This window comes from Thunnus albacares, chromosome 5 (assembly GCF_914725855.1).
Source record: "Thunnus albacares chromosome 5, fThuAlb1.1, whole genome shotgun sequence".
Classification (NCBI taxonomy): Eukaryota; Metazoa; Chordata; class Actinopteri; order Scombriformes; family Scombridae; genus Thunnus; species Thunnus albacares.
The window spans coordinates 553,594-569,020 of NC_058110.1; the positions used below are offsets into that span (position 1 = coordinate 553,594).

The 15,427-nt window shown below is 40.8% G+C and overlaps 2 long non-coding RNA genes across 2 annotated transcripts; both read right to left on the reverse strand.

Moving 5' to 3' along the window:
* Nucleotides 1-366: 366 nt before the first annotated feature.
* On the reverse strand, nt 367-1,429 carry LOC122983169. Its single transcript, XR_006403595.1, has 2 exons — nt 1,123-1,429; nt 367-858 (listed from the first exon to the last, which is right to left on the reverse strand). It is a non-coding gene; the product is annotated as an uncharacterized LOC122983169 (long non-coding RNA).
* An 8,402-nt stretch (nt 1,430-9,831) lies between these two features.
* On the reverse strand, nt 9,832-11,561 carry LOC122983188. The gene is made up of 2 exons (XR_006403616.1): nt 10,970-11,561; nt 9,832-9,897 (listed from the first exon to the last, which is right to left on the reverse strand). It is a non-coding gene; the product is annotated as an uncharacterized LOC122983188 (long non-coding RNA).
* Between the last annotated feature and the right edge of the window lie 3,866 nt (nt 11,562-15,427).

Here is a 15,427-nt window from a genome sequence, read left to right on the forward strand (position 1 = left end):
TTGAACCGTTTTAAATTCAACCTAATCTTTAAGTTTTAGAGCCTTTAAATTGAATAAAAAGTGGGTTTCTTGGTTCTCTATGTGGTTTTGTTTACACAAACTTGTGTGCTGTGCATGTAGCAGATGTCCATATAAAGAAATCCGTCACCAACTGACGTCAGCTTGGGCTGAAAGTAGAAAAAAACAAGTTAGAAACAGCGTTCAGAGCAGTCTGAAGCTGCTGCTTTCTGCTCACAGGGATGACTGTGACATACGTTTACCTCGTTATTTGACACGTTGGCCACTTTTAACATGAACATCCGACACACAAATACACGCATAATATATATAAATAAAAATATGGAAAAAGCATAATACGTCCCCTTTAATAAAACCAATATTTAAACCAATTAATAAAATAAAACTATTACACAAAACTTAAATGTATTTCCCTTTTGCTTTCCAACCTTTCTCAGAAGTTATGACCTCTCTTTATCTTATTTACCAATAACGGAGCTCCTAATTTAAGGGCACACACACACACACACACACACACACACACACACACACACACAAACAAAATAAAACAGTGTCCTTTAAAACCAGAACCAAACGTTGCAGGTCTGAGTCGTTGCTCGGAGCGTAGTGACCTGAAACAAATGGCCGCTGCACTAGCAAATGCAAGCTACAAAATAAAATAGCAGGTGCACTGGTTAATTGTTACTCACTAATCCCTGAGTTGAAGCATGGGCGATGCATGACGAGAGGAATGATGAGTGAGGTTACAGGCTGGCGGGCGACAAGTCCAGACGAAGTGAAAGCTGAGCGGGAGACATCAACTCGTCCATAGAGTCCAAGGACTGTTTCCTGGTCCTCCGTCTATTAGACGTACATGACAGTTGTTCTCAGTCACTTAACTCGTCCTAAAGCTCCTTTACTTCTCATGCCGAGTTCATTTTGAGCTTTTAACTAATTGACATTAACACATGCTAGCAACAAACAGTAACATTAGCTGCTACTACGGTGAAATATGTGCTAATATAACTAGCGCGCTAAAGCGCTAATCGCGATTAGCATCTACCTTTTACACGCACTACGTCGTGATGAAGCGATACAAAAAATACATACACAGAGGTTATTTACCTTCTGCATGTGGCTATTATGTCCGTTACCCGTCGGTAAAACTCTGCATCCATCAACACAACGAACATAAACAGTCTTCATCCATGGATGTACAAAGAGAATTGGATACAGCGTCGGCGGCGGGGCCTCGTTCATGCGGCCCATAGAGCATGCGCACTAGTAACGGTCGCCGGCCGAGTCGACTACTTCCGGTTTAGGCCTCCGGCTAACTTGAATGGGGATGAAACAATTCAATCGTGCGGCTCCTCTAGGCTTTTGAAATGTGATCGGACCAAATGGATCAAATTCTGATAGAGAGACAAGTCATTTCTTTCTACGTCCATGTCTTCAACAGCGTAAACAACCTTCACACAGCTCCTGTTCGTCGTCTGACCAGCCCGTGGCTTTACTCTGCGGGGTCTCCTCTACATCCCGCCCCTCCACCTTTACAATTGGCTGACAGGTTGGTAACAACCAATCAAATCAACAACATGTTAAGATGGACAACTTTATGTCCTCTGGGACTAGGTTGTGAGATAAACACGCTGCTCTCATGTGAACAGCAAACAAACTACTTGAACTGCATGAACTTCACCAACACAATGACAAAGATTTATTCATCTGCCTGTTTTTAATTCACTATGAACTGTATTAAACATTCAACTTAACTGGTTTGAATAGAATAATTTTTAAACATTTAAAAATGATTTATTGATCTTTATTTATTTACATATTTGTCTAAAATGAAAACTTTTTTTAGACTGAGCTACATTTGAGATATATACACACACAGTAAGTTATATGTGGGACTATGAAGGAACAGCATAAGGTGGATAACAAAACTTTATTTAGAGGATCTTTATATAGTATTGAAATTGACTTTTAGCTTTGATATAATTTATGTGGCTTCAATCATAATTTATTATCCAATATTACTCCAACAAATTTAATTTCACTCTTTCTATTCAACATCATTCATCATGGGTTTCCTGTATGAGTTAGTTGAACACTTCTCAAATATTATAAAGTTAAACTAGTCTTAGTTAGTTTAAGTGTTTAACTCTTTAGCATTTCCAGTTCTTTTTCCACTGTATCCAAAAGTTGTTCCAAATTATTACTGTGACAAAATAAATGTGTATCATCTGCAAATATAGTTTAATATTTTGGAAACCTTACATATATTATTTATGTACAAAATAAACAACAATGGTCCTAACACTGAGCCCAGGGGAACCCCACAAGTCACCTTCAGTATTTGTGAGTAACAGTTATCGTTGATTTCTTGGATAATAAGTCCTGGTCAACTGTATCAAATGCTTTTTGAGATCCATGAATACTCCCACTGCATATTCCTTATTTTCTATTGCAGGTGATATTTCCTCCACAAGCTCCAAGTTTCCCTATTAGATCTAAACCCATATTGCTGTTCATATAGTATATTTTTACAATATTATAGAGAAGCCTGTAATCGGAGAGTATATTCTCCTGCCATATATATATATATATATATATATATATAATCTGGACTTCTCCACAGTGCTGATACCTCCCCTTCAAATAGACGTACCCCTTTGGATGTGTGTCTCTGAGGAATGAGTTATATAACATTTTTCACAGGATTTCACTCAGCTACATGGTGTCACCCTGTATGTTGGAGAGTGTTTGTGCACTCACCAGGATAAGTCCGTCGAGGATGGCCAGGTTCTCGGAGCAGCCTGGCGCTTCCGTGAAGCCCCGCTGACGAGGGTGGATGGCGCAGGCCTCGGTCAGTCTCATGGTCAAGACTCTTGAGAACGCTCTCAAGACTACTGAGCCGATCGTAATCGGGCGCCAGTTGTTAATGTCGCCGGCTTTACTCTGATCGCTAGACTTGGGGATCAAGGTGGTTCGGCTCTGTTTCAGGCACCTCGGCAACCGCCCACTGTACAGTATGGCGTTGAACAGGTCCGCCAGCTTCTCGCCCTTCTTGTCCCACATAAGTAGGACGTTGTGTCCAACGCCATCAGGACCAGGCGCACTCACCTGGTCCATCTTCCGAAGTGCCTGTAGCGCCTCAGCCGGTGAGATGGGAGGGCATAGGGACGAGTTGTCCGCCTCTGGCAAGGAGGCGAACTGACCAAGGCCCACGAAACTGTCGTCTCTCTCCCATATCCCCTTGTATGTCTCAGTGACCAGTCTGGGATCAATACGGCAGACCGTTTGTTCCCTGCCATCGAGCACCAACCTCGCAGCAGAGCTTCTGTTGCTCCGATACAGCGTCTACAAGTTCTTGTATCGGAGCCTCTTGTTCATTTTGAGGCGTTTTTGACGATCCGACCAGGTCTTCCTTCCCGTACTCACGATTCGAGCGTGGCCCCGAATCCGCAGTCTCGCGAGTACTTTCCTCAGATAACGGTTGGTTGCCTTGCAGGAGGAGGTCAGTGGTGACACGCCATCAGCACTGTTCACCTGCAAGGTCTTTGCAAGGTGCTCCTTGACCAGGGCCACCGGGGCTGTGGGAGGCAGCTCCTCAGTGAGGTCCGGCAACTTCCCTAAGGCAACCGCTGTGGGGGACTTATCCACAGTTTTTCTCCTCAGCCTCCTGAGGCTCCTCCATTTTCGCTGTATCTGGGCCTTGGTGTAGTGGGGGAGGGCCGAAACCGCTGCCTCGAGGAACCCAGATTTTCCGCCGAGGTCGTTGTGTACGCGCTCTAGGGTTGCCAGTTGGGCCTGGGTCCACCCACTGTCGGTTGCCGCCCTAGCCTTCCGCTCTCTTGCCTTGCTGGCATACAAGCCCAGGTGTTTCCTCCTCTGATGGGCCGAGAGGCTCCTCTGTGAGGAGAAAGATTTAGGGCATGTATTGCAGGCAAACCCCGTGATGGTTCAGTTACACCACTAGTAAACACTTGTTATTCTAGTTACTTTAAGCTTATTACTCAATATACGGCTCAGCTTAAAAACGAACAGAACCTGCTGATAGATGTAACAGCGGAGCAGATGAGAGAGACTGAGATAGTGATGTAACAGACATGCGTGCTGGTATTTGACATGTTTTTTTTTTTGGGGGGGGGGGGGGGGTTTCTTCCCGAATACAAATAATTTTTAAAATATTTATATGAAACAAATATTAGTTAAAAAAACACTATTGGTGCTTTGCTGACTAAATTATTTGCATTCGGGCACAACCCTAATCTCTACTCTCTTCTGGGCTCATTTCTTTAGGAGCTACTCCACAATCTTGTTAAGATGCTCCAGATGCTCACTGACACACAAACAGGATTATTCCTCCTCCTGCTGTAACTTCTTTATCACCTGGCTGCTATGAAATCTCTCTAAAGTTTGTTTTTCTTTTTGCATAAAGTTTGTAAGCCCATTTTTTATCCAAGGCTTTTTATTATAACCACGTTTATGTTAACATGGTGTTGTTGGACAATGTTTATCATACAATGATAAGTCATATATTTATCATATATTTCATATTAATCATATATTGCAAACACAGATAAATAGTCGCTTAATGTTGCACAAATGGAGGTTTTTCTACTGGGCTTGGTGATCAATAGGTATAGCCCTCTTCTATATAATGCATCCAGAAAATCTGATGTTTTATGTTTAGATACATTTAGGAGGTCAATATTAAATAAATCTCCACAGATTGCAGACGTTTTATTTTCATTAATTCTTTCAAACTATCTTAAAATGTTTCTACATGTGACCCCGATGTTCTGTATACACAAGTATATTCCTCATCCCTCTTGCTTCAGTTTCCATGGTTATCCATTAAATCATCAATTACAGTTGTCATATATTCAACTGGTTTGCATTTCAAGTCACTGTCCACATACTGGGCCACACCCCCTCCCCTGTTGTTGGTTCTATTGATATAAAGAAGCTCAAAACCGTCAATATGGAAATCAATACCTTTCTCTTGATTTAACCATGTCTCAGATAAGGCTACTGAATTGAATTTAAGTTTAAATATATTCAAATTTTCATTGATCTTAGGTAAATGGTAAATGTTGATTTGTTTTATCTTGAGTCACTATCAAGGTGTAGTCCAGGAAAAACTAGCAGATAGTACAAATAGGCAAGCCCCCCATGAGGTCCAGCTCAATCGGCACTAGATATGGTACAGCACGGAAAACTATAGCCTACATATAATATTGCTGATTTTCATGCTTTTATCACAAAGTCAGACCTGCCAACCCTGGACCAGTTTTTTGAGTACCACTTCCGCGACCTAGATGCGTCAGATGCAAATCACTGCTGTTCGAACAATGAATTATTGTACATAATTTGCAAACATACACATAACGTGTCAACATCATGTGCACACATGCAGCAAGGGGTGGGGGGCAATTTTATATGCCAATAAAACAATTAGCTTGAGTGGTGAAAAGGCTGCTTCTTTAAAGACATTTAGCATATACATAATGTCTCTAAACAAAGAAGAGCTTATTTTAGCCATGGAGTGGATCAAATGTGTCATTTTACCAACAAAGTGAAATTCAGATTTATAGTATTGTTCTTTTACGTCAACAGATTTATGTTCTCATCAAAAACAGACAACATATCACATGATTTACACGTGTTTCCTGTGTATTTTCTTAGTGTACAGAAATATATTAAGTAGCACAAAGCTTATAATGTGATACAGGTTCAGATCAGTGCTGAATACTAGAGAGACTGAACACTAAAAACATTCACAGATCTAAAAGTGTAGGTTCACATCAGAAAGTATTAATGCATGTATCAAATACATGACTTACACAATCTTATCTATGTGCACGACATACAAAATATAGTCTACAAAGCTGATATATTAACACTAGGGGTGTTAACATGAACACAAAACTAACGGTTTGGATCGTATCATGGATTTGAGTCTCGGATCGGATCATTATTAGGATCAGCGTTCTCCATTTATTCTGTAACACACTTACAGCCAGAAACAGCAAGGAACTTTTGCCCATGGTCTTAAATGAAAACAACATTTAAGATGTCCAATGTCTAAATGAAATAAAGTAAAATAAAATATATAAAATATTTAAAGCTTAGTTATTGCAATATGAGGCATGAAACCTTCCTCTTTTAAACAGTGAATGAAACAGCCTCTGTCCACATCATCAAAACTTGATGATAATAAGGGTGCACTGTGTAGCCGATAAAAACATGGTCTGTGGACTGTGGATTAATAAGGGAGAGAGCCAAAGTTAGCGTCTTGCTCTAGCCGATGCTCATTTAATATTGACACAACAGTATAAAACTGTACATATTCCTCAGTTACGTCAGTTTCCTGAAACCTACAGCTACAAGGTTCATATTTCACATTCACACAAAACATGTTACAGAAATAAAATAAATGTTGAAACCAAATTCACAATAAACAATATAAAACATTTTGTCTAAAGAAAAATAACTTCACAGGAATTCAATAATAAGAATAAGAATAGGCTTAACTACAATATAATGTAATATATGGATAAAATATAATCTAAGATATATATATATATATATATATATATGTATAAAATATAAAATACAGCACAAAAATTATATTACCCAAAACACACATTTACTTTACTGACATTACTACAATCACTCCTATTTTAACACATAGACCACAGTTACACTCATCCTACACTGATATGACACACAAAACCTTTCTGCAACATTAGCGTAACACTCCTTTGCACTTGCACTTAACCTCTTAACAAAATGGCGCGACTCTGCCTTGTTAACGAGCGACCGGAAGTGAAACTGGTTTGAATATAGCATCTCTATTTACCGTTAACTCGTGACTGACTGGCTTATACTCTAAAACAATCTTTTAAGCACATTTTCATATGTTACCACATGCAAAGGTCTGTAACTTTCACTGACAAAATAGTAGAAAACCGAAATTCACGGAGGTAACTATTATCAATGGCGGCGCCCACGAAACATACAGCAACAAAAATACGTTTCAAATACATCTCTAAACCATGTCACAACTTCACAGAACGATTTCCAATGCATTTACATTAGTTATTAAACAAAGCTAATCATAGAAAAGCAAGTTTTAACATACCTGTGGATTAATAAGGGAGAGAGCCAAAGTTAGCGTCTTGCTCTAGCCGATGCTCATTTAATATTGAGCTGCGCATGAGCAGAGCAGATACGAGTGACCTCCTTCAGGTATCCACAGTGGCATTAGAGCCTGATGTCAAAACTGTATAAACAGAGTTAGATTAGTTCAAATAATTAACAAAAAATTAGGGGGTGTCTGTTTACATACAAAATTTAACATGTGGCATTTCCAACCCATTACATAAACATAACTCAAATGTCACAACGGACCTGTTACATGCTGGTTTGATCGTTGCTCTTCAAAATCCCTGTTAGCGTTAACGGCACACTGTCTGTCTATGACTTGTACTTACAGCAGTTTGTTTACTTTGTCTCTAAAATGTCTACTTTAACTGAGACATTAAATTTTGCAATTAATCCACAGTTCATATGCCTGCTGAACCGTGGGGGGCGATACGTACGCATCATGGATCAACTACGATCAGTTACACCACTAGTTAACACTTGTTATTCTAGTTACTTTAAGCTTATTACTCAATATACAGCTCAGCTTAAAAAGGAACTAAAGAAACTGTCAGAAGCAAGCAGCCAGACCTCCTGCACTCATTGACTAATCACATCAACAGGTGACTGAACAACCACTCAATTAAAAACAATGAATGAGTCCAGACAGCTCACTGTAACATCAACAAGCAAACTAACGTTACCCACAACACATTATATGATCTCTGCTGCATTCTTGTTAAGGAGATAAAAAACACAAAAAAGCCACACAGAGACATTTAACCATCAGAGATGAAATTAGCGACCAAAGAGACAGAGAGAGAGAAGCTGTATCTGACTCACGTTATCTGATGTCTTCTTTCTATCATGGAGATGAAGTATTCATGTCATAACGTCCATTTGTAGCTGTTGGTCATCTTTTTTGTTAGTTAACAGAACTTTGTGGCTGCTGGTTAACCAGTCTGATATCATTAGCAACAATGACAAACAAGCTAACTCTCCTGGTTGTTTCTCCGGTTGCTTCTCTCTCCAGCCTCCCGTCAGCGTCCTGCTGCTGCTGCGCTGCACAGTCCAGATAATTTCTCCTGTTAGCTTAACGACAGTCCTTCCATGGATGTATAAAGAGTCCTTCAGGCTGCTACAACAAGCTAACTGTTGCGTTGGCTAACGCAAGGAGCTATCTACTGCTGCTACTCTGCCTTACAGTGGAGAGAATTGAAGATGAAATCTGGAAACTATCATTGGACCAACTTGATGTCAATATTGCATTCTGGTTGTTGATTGGTTAGAGAGGACGTCGTCCCTTGGAGCGAAATTTTACGTGTCATGGCCAATCACAGATTAGCATGAAAAAAAATGAAATACATTAAGTCCAATGTAAGAGATGCAGAGGACAGCAGGCACCCGTCCTCCTCTGTCCCCCACTCCACCTCCACCAAAATTCAGTAGTCTTACCCACATCTAAAGCAATCGAAGGGTAAGTTTTTGACCATTGCTGTCCCCGTTATCTGTTTTCAACACCACCAGTATAATATTTAGACTAGGTCCCAAAAATGAATGGAAGTGAATGAGGAGCCTGACACCTGGGAGAAATGGTGGTGTTGAGGGCAGACAACAAGGACAGCAGTGATCACTAGCTTACTTGTAGATGCACTTTGATAGAGGTAAGACTGCTGAATTTTGACAAGTTTTACTAAAGTGAAATATCCATTTAAGGACAATCCAGGTGGAAAGTTAATCAGTTCTTCCTCGGCCCATGTCCAACCTTTCTACAAGGTTTTGTGGTGTTACGTGAAATGCGTTCGGAAGTTACGCCTTTTAGTGATTGGTCAGGGTTACAGCGCCCCCATTTGGTGGATGATTGTGGAAATTTAATCAATTCTCAGTTGATCTACAATGAACCTTCTACAAAGCTTTGTGCAAATCCGGCCACAATGCTAACACACGGACAGACGGCTACACCCATTACTATATACAACAGAGATAAAACAGCGTAGTAGGCTGATCAGTCTCTAGATGAAGACCAACCGTGCAGTTGTATATGTGTTCTGTAGTCACTTTAACCTTGTTCTCCATTTTCATTACAGGCACATTGACTCCAATCATAAACTGATCGCCTGGAGATTTGTTTTCCATGGATGCATTGATGGCTACAGTCGTTTATTTGGAACGTTGCACAAACAAGCGTGCTTCAACTGTTCTCTCTTTTTTCTGCAATGGTGTATCTCAGTTTGGTTTGCCACTCAGAGTCAGAGGGGACAGAGTGGGAGAAAATGTAGATGTGGCAAGGTTTATGATTGAGAACAGGGGTGCGGACCGGGGGAGTTATATAGCTGCTAGAAGTGTTCATAATCAACAGATTGAGAGGCTGTGGGCGGATGGCAATAGAGTTGTCTCTGACTTCTACTGACAACTATTTCAGTACATGGAGAGTGTAGGAATTCTTGATTCAAATAATGAAGTGCAAGTCTGAGCATTACATTATGTTTATCTCGGAAGAATCCAGCAATCTTGCCTTGAGTTTGTCAGACAGTGGAATCACCAACGATTGAGAACTGAGCAACACATTGGCATGAGCAGTGGTGTTTTTAAAAAATTGGTGGGGCAACAACTACTTCAATAGATAGGCTACATACCAGGAAAACTACAGTACTTGCTCTTGCTACTGATGTGTTTTTAACATGTTATGGGTCCATGCATGGCTCCACAAAACACTTTTAACAACAAAGTGGCTTCTAGCAGGTCCTGTACACATAAACAGAGGAAGAGAGAGAGAGAAATTACACAAGTTACATCACCACTGTCACAAGCCTGAATTACACAACACGTAGTTCCCACCGAGCAATCTGATTGGTCAACTAGACATTTAGAACAGCACACCTAGCCGTGTTCAAATGAAAAAAGCCTTATCACTAAAAATATTATGTGTGGCTTTGCTAGTGTCTTTGGTTTGTTTTGTTTTGTGGGGGATCTGCGGTGAAAACCCGGAGTGGAGTTTTGAGTTAATGTTTGTGAAAGTGGATTGAACTGAACTGATTAGGGGTTGTGGGGAAAACAAAACGGACCCTTTACTGGGTGGATTGAACTCTGAGACTGAGACGAGTTACACACACACACACAGAAAAACCTGAACCCTTCTTCACTCTTCATCATTATCTGGCTCCCCCACACACAGCTAAACTTAACCATTTTCCCTTCAGTTGAGAGTTTATCTCAGCTTCCACTCCAGCATCCTCCATCAGCTGTGCCGGTGCTGTGGCGCTACTAGCTTACAAATATATGTGAAGTTTGCGGACGTAGTAGCTAAATCTGTCCATGGAAAAAATATTTTTCTCAACGGATATCTTAGTTACAACGAGATTGAGCTAGCAAAGCAGTTTTGTGTCTATATGTGTTGTATTTATTCAGTTTGGGAAAAGCCACGATCTCTAGAAAGCATTAGCTGAAGTTGGCTGGTTGACTCACGACAGTGATGCGTTCAGGAACGAGGCGCCTGAACGCATCACTGAAGCACAACCTCTCTGAAATATTGATTCATTAATAATGCGATATTATATCGTCATAAGCCGACACAGCCAAGCTCAGAACAAATCAGCCTACATGGCCATGAACGAACAGCAAAGAGCTCGACACTACAACGAAGTGCAAAGACAACTTTTTAAGGATACTAATCTATTCTGTGACAACAACTTTATGACAACAACCTCAGTAGATAAGCACGGACACACTGACACTCGTCACCATCTACATCAATCGATCCAGCACAACAATATGGCCAATGCACGGACCAGAACCACCAAAATATACTTTCACTTACCAGCTGACGGCTCAGAAAAGGGCAGCATGGCGGTTTTTCCTCCCGCGGTTAATTTAACCAGCAGTTTGAGTGATGACAGTACTCCGTGGCTGCTGGGCTCCGAGGCGCTTTAAATCCAGTTTCTCCTCCAAATAAAGGCTTTGTACCCTGTGCTTGGTTATGAAATCCACTTAATTCATTCAAGTTTGCTAGCGTTGGAGGAAAGTCTCCCCTCTGTTGCCGACTGTAAATTTCAAGCTCGCGCTGTAGCCGCACTGCAGCGTCATTTAAAATATTTCAAATGACGCTGCTGCGGGGCGGCGGGCTGTCTGCCCCACATGTCATCACATCTACATCTACATTGAACACATGAACACTCATATCTTCCCACGTACAACACACATTGCATTGTGAGCATAGATGTATTATAAGAGCTCTTATTATACATCCATGATTGTGAGAGAGGGGCTAGTCCCACATTCACGCCGGCCACCGTAGGCCCGCTGCGGACGTGAATCAGGAAAACGCAGTCTGAAGCAGCAAGACAGGGAACAACTGAAAATGAACTAAAATCATAACACTAATTATAATGCAATTTAGGAAGATGCTATATTCATACATAATACATTATAGCAGATAAAACATTGAAAATTGATAATAAAATCATTTGTGTTACTTTTTAACCAGCTGTTAATGTTTATATATATTTTTTTCAATATCCCTAATTAGCTTTCCACAGAAACAGCCCAGTCATTTAGTAATGCCAATCTTTTCTCTACAATTGCCTTTTTAAATCCTGTTAAAAGCCACCAAACAAACACATGCTTGATAACTATGAAGTTTGGGGGATGTAAATGGGCAGCACCTTAAAGTGGCGTGCTTAGAACTTTAGATTCTTTTTTAACATAAATCTCCAATAAAAGTGATCTTGCTTCAATGTCTGCCTTTAATGAATACCCAACTTTCACACAACTTAATATCACTTTGACCCTTTTTTCTATGACGGCTAAATGCTGATTTACATCAACCTAAAACGGGGGACAAATCTGAGTTTGTCACGTCATACAGAACATCTGCCTTACGTTGAATCTGTGTTTGTTAATAGAACTAGAACTGTTCAAGACCGCCACATCACACAACTCATCAAAACTATTCAATTCTAATGCAGTTAACCAGCATTTCAAATGATTTGTCAAATCCCCGGCACAGTACGCGTTTGGCCATTTTTCTTTTCCTACTACTATTAAACATTTGGCACAGGAGTATAGAGTCATTCAATCCTTAACAGGCAACATACTGCCAAGTTGACATACTGGCTCGTTCATGTTAACGGACTCTTCTCTCTCATTCATTAAACCCAAAATGTTCCACACCAAAGTGTGGAGTGCGGCTTTGAAACCAAGTCCATTATTCTTCTAAACTTCCTGTCTGGAATCATGCAGTCATCAGGAAAAACACCCATCAGCCTCCAGTAACACGTTATCTTCACTTCACCTGGTTCCAGTGTTTCCACTATATTCATTCAGCAGCGGCGCTCCACCGCTGCTAAATGATGAGCGCCGCTGCTAAAATATCAGACGATCATTAATATCAACAGGCTACTAATGATTTCACTCACACTCTACGTTACTGTGGATTCTTTTTAGTCATCCTCCCTCTCTTCCTTCTTCAAAGGACGTCTACGTGAAAGGTACAAGAGTAGCGTCGCTCCGTTAGGGAATAAGGCAGCGTGTGTGTGTGTGTGTAACTGTGTGTGTGTGTGTGTAACTGTGTGTGTGTGTGTGTAACTGTGTGCGTGTGTGTGTAACTGTGTGTGTGTGTGTGTGTGTGTAACTGTGTGTGCGTGTGTGTGTAACTGTGTGTGCGTGTGTGTGTGTGTAACTGTGTGTGTGTGTGTGTAACTGTGTGTGTGTGTAACTGTGTGTGTGAGTGTGTGTGTGTAACTGTGTGTGTGAGTGTGTGTGTGTAACTGTGTGTGTGTGTGAGTGTGTGTAACTGTGTGTGTGTGTGAGTGTGTGTAACTGTGTGTGTGTGTGTGTGTAACTGTGTGTGCGTGTGTGTGTGTGTAACTGTGTGTGTGTGTGTGTAACTGTGTGTGTGTGTAACTGTGTGTGTGAGTGAGTGTGTGTAACTGTGTGTGTGTGTGAGTGTGTGTAACTGTGTGTGCGTGTGTGTGTGTGTAACTGTGTGTGTGTGTGAGTGTGTGTAACTGTGTGTGCGTGTGTGTGTAACTGTGTGTGTGTGTGAGTGTGTGTAACTGTGTGTGTGTGTGAGTGTGTGTAACTGTGTGTGCGTGTGTGTGTAACTGTGTGTGCGTGTGTGTGTGTGTAACTGTGTGTGTGTGTGTGTAACTGTGTGTGTGTGTAACTGTGTGTGTGAGTGTGTGTGTGTAACTGTGTGTGTGAGTGTGTGTGTGTAACTGTGTGTGTGAGTGTGTGTGTGTAACTGTGTGTGTGAGTGTGTGTGTGTAACTGTGTGTGTGTGTGAGTGTGTGTAACTGTGTGTGTGTGTGAGTGTGTGTAACTGTGTGTGTGTGTGAGTGTGTGTGTGTAACTGTGTGTGTGTGTGTGTGTGTGTGTGTGTAACTGTGTGTGTGTGTAACTGTGTGTGTGAGTGTGTGTGTGTAACTGTGTGTGTGTGTGTGTGTGTGTGTGTAACTGTGTGTGTGTGTGTGTGTAACTGTGTGTGTGTGTGTGTGTGTGTGTGTGTGTGTGTGTGTGTAACTGTGTGTGTGTGTGTGTGTAACTGTGTGTGTGTGTGTGTGTAACTGTGTGTGTGTGTGTGTGTGTGTGTGTGTGTGTGTGTGTGTATGTATGTGTGTAACTGTGTGTGTGTGTGTATGTATGTATGTGTGGTTGAGCGAGTGCAGAGAGCGAGCAGCAGAAACGTGACGTGAACACAAGTGGAGCAAAGAAGAAGGTTAGCAGTCAGTTGTCAATAAGGCAGTAAATGTAGAGTACAGACTGTGTGTCAGTTAATAAATGCTGCAGCTCCTCAACACAAAGAAAATACTCGTCTATCAAAAGGGCTGCCAGCAATTCTTATTTTAGTGTCAATCTCAGCCGCTCTTTAACAGAGAACGGAGAAATGTCTGGCTGATGAGTCTCTGTCTTGAGTTTTTCCCCCGTTGTGGATTATTCCATCTTCTGGTGAAGACATATCTTCCACCACTCTCAAAAATAGAATCAGTATTGTGTTTCTACATGAAGAGTCTTGCTGTACACTAAAATAATGATTTGTTGTAAGTATTGGAAACACAGTGCTCGGTGTAGACGTTGATTCCAGCCCTTCATTCTAACCAGTAACGCTCGTGTTACATCAGACGCCATCTTATGGTGAAGAAATAGATTACACTCTACAGTCGGTAGGCCTGTTGTGTTCATACATCAGGAGGGCTTGCTGTAAAACAATATGTCATGAGCATCTATGGCACAGGAGTCAGGCTGATTCAAGTCTTTTATTCTATAATGAGACACACAACCAGTCAGTTCAGGAGGACGGACAGACGGATCAGCACAGCTTGCTCCCACAACACCATGAAAATCCTTCTCTGCTGTAGGTGACTATGTTGGCTTGAAAGACTTTACATTGTGGTCGTATAGTGATACAATCATAATAAAATAAACTTACAAATGAAATAAATTAAAATGACTGTGTACCTTTTTACAATATCAATAACTCTCTATAACATCAATATCTACAGTATTATACCAAAACTAGAATGGATTCTTTACAGTAGAAAAGATGTCATTTAATCCCATGCAAGTTCTTTTATATTTATATATATATATATATATATATATATATATATATATATATATATATATATATATATATATATATATATATATTTATATTTATGTTCCTCTGCTGCCACCTTCAGGAATGTTACAGTAACAGCAGACAAGCTGGTTTATCCCTGTTGACAAGCATGAATGAATCTGTTACCTATTAAATGGCTGATTTAACTTCACTCTGCTTCACATATCTGAACATACTGTAACGGACTGTGTTCATGTCAGTGTTTAACTGTTATGAGTGTTACTGTAAGAAACATTAGGTCCCAGCGTAAGTCACTGTACACAATGTCCTCTTCCAACCTGAAAGACCAGGTTAACTCTAGAGAACATATTTGACCTTCAAAGGTCAGCAACACCATCACAGCCCAAACCTATGCAGTAGAAACATCTGGGGTCCGTTTTACAAAGCAGGTTTAGTGAAAACTCAGAGTCTGTTAACCCTGAAATGAGGGAAACTCTGAGTTTTCCGTTTCAAAAAGGGAGGTAACTCAAACCAGAGAAAGAGGGATAACTCTAGCCTGTTTCAGAGAGAGGGGTAACTTAAGCTCTCGGTCAGTTACCGTAGCAACAGACTCTATGAATCTAACGTGGTCGGGACCAGGTTTTTCTCAATGAACCTCGAGTTTCTCTCAGTCTCCGCCCTCTTTCAGAGCCACACACTCCATTTGATTTCCTCATT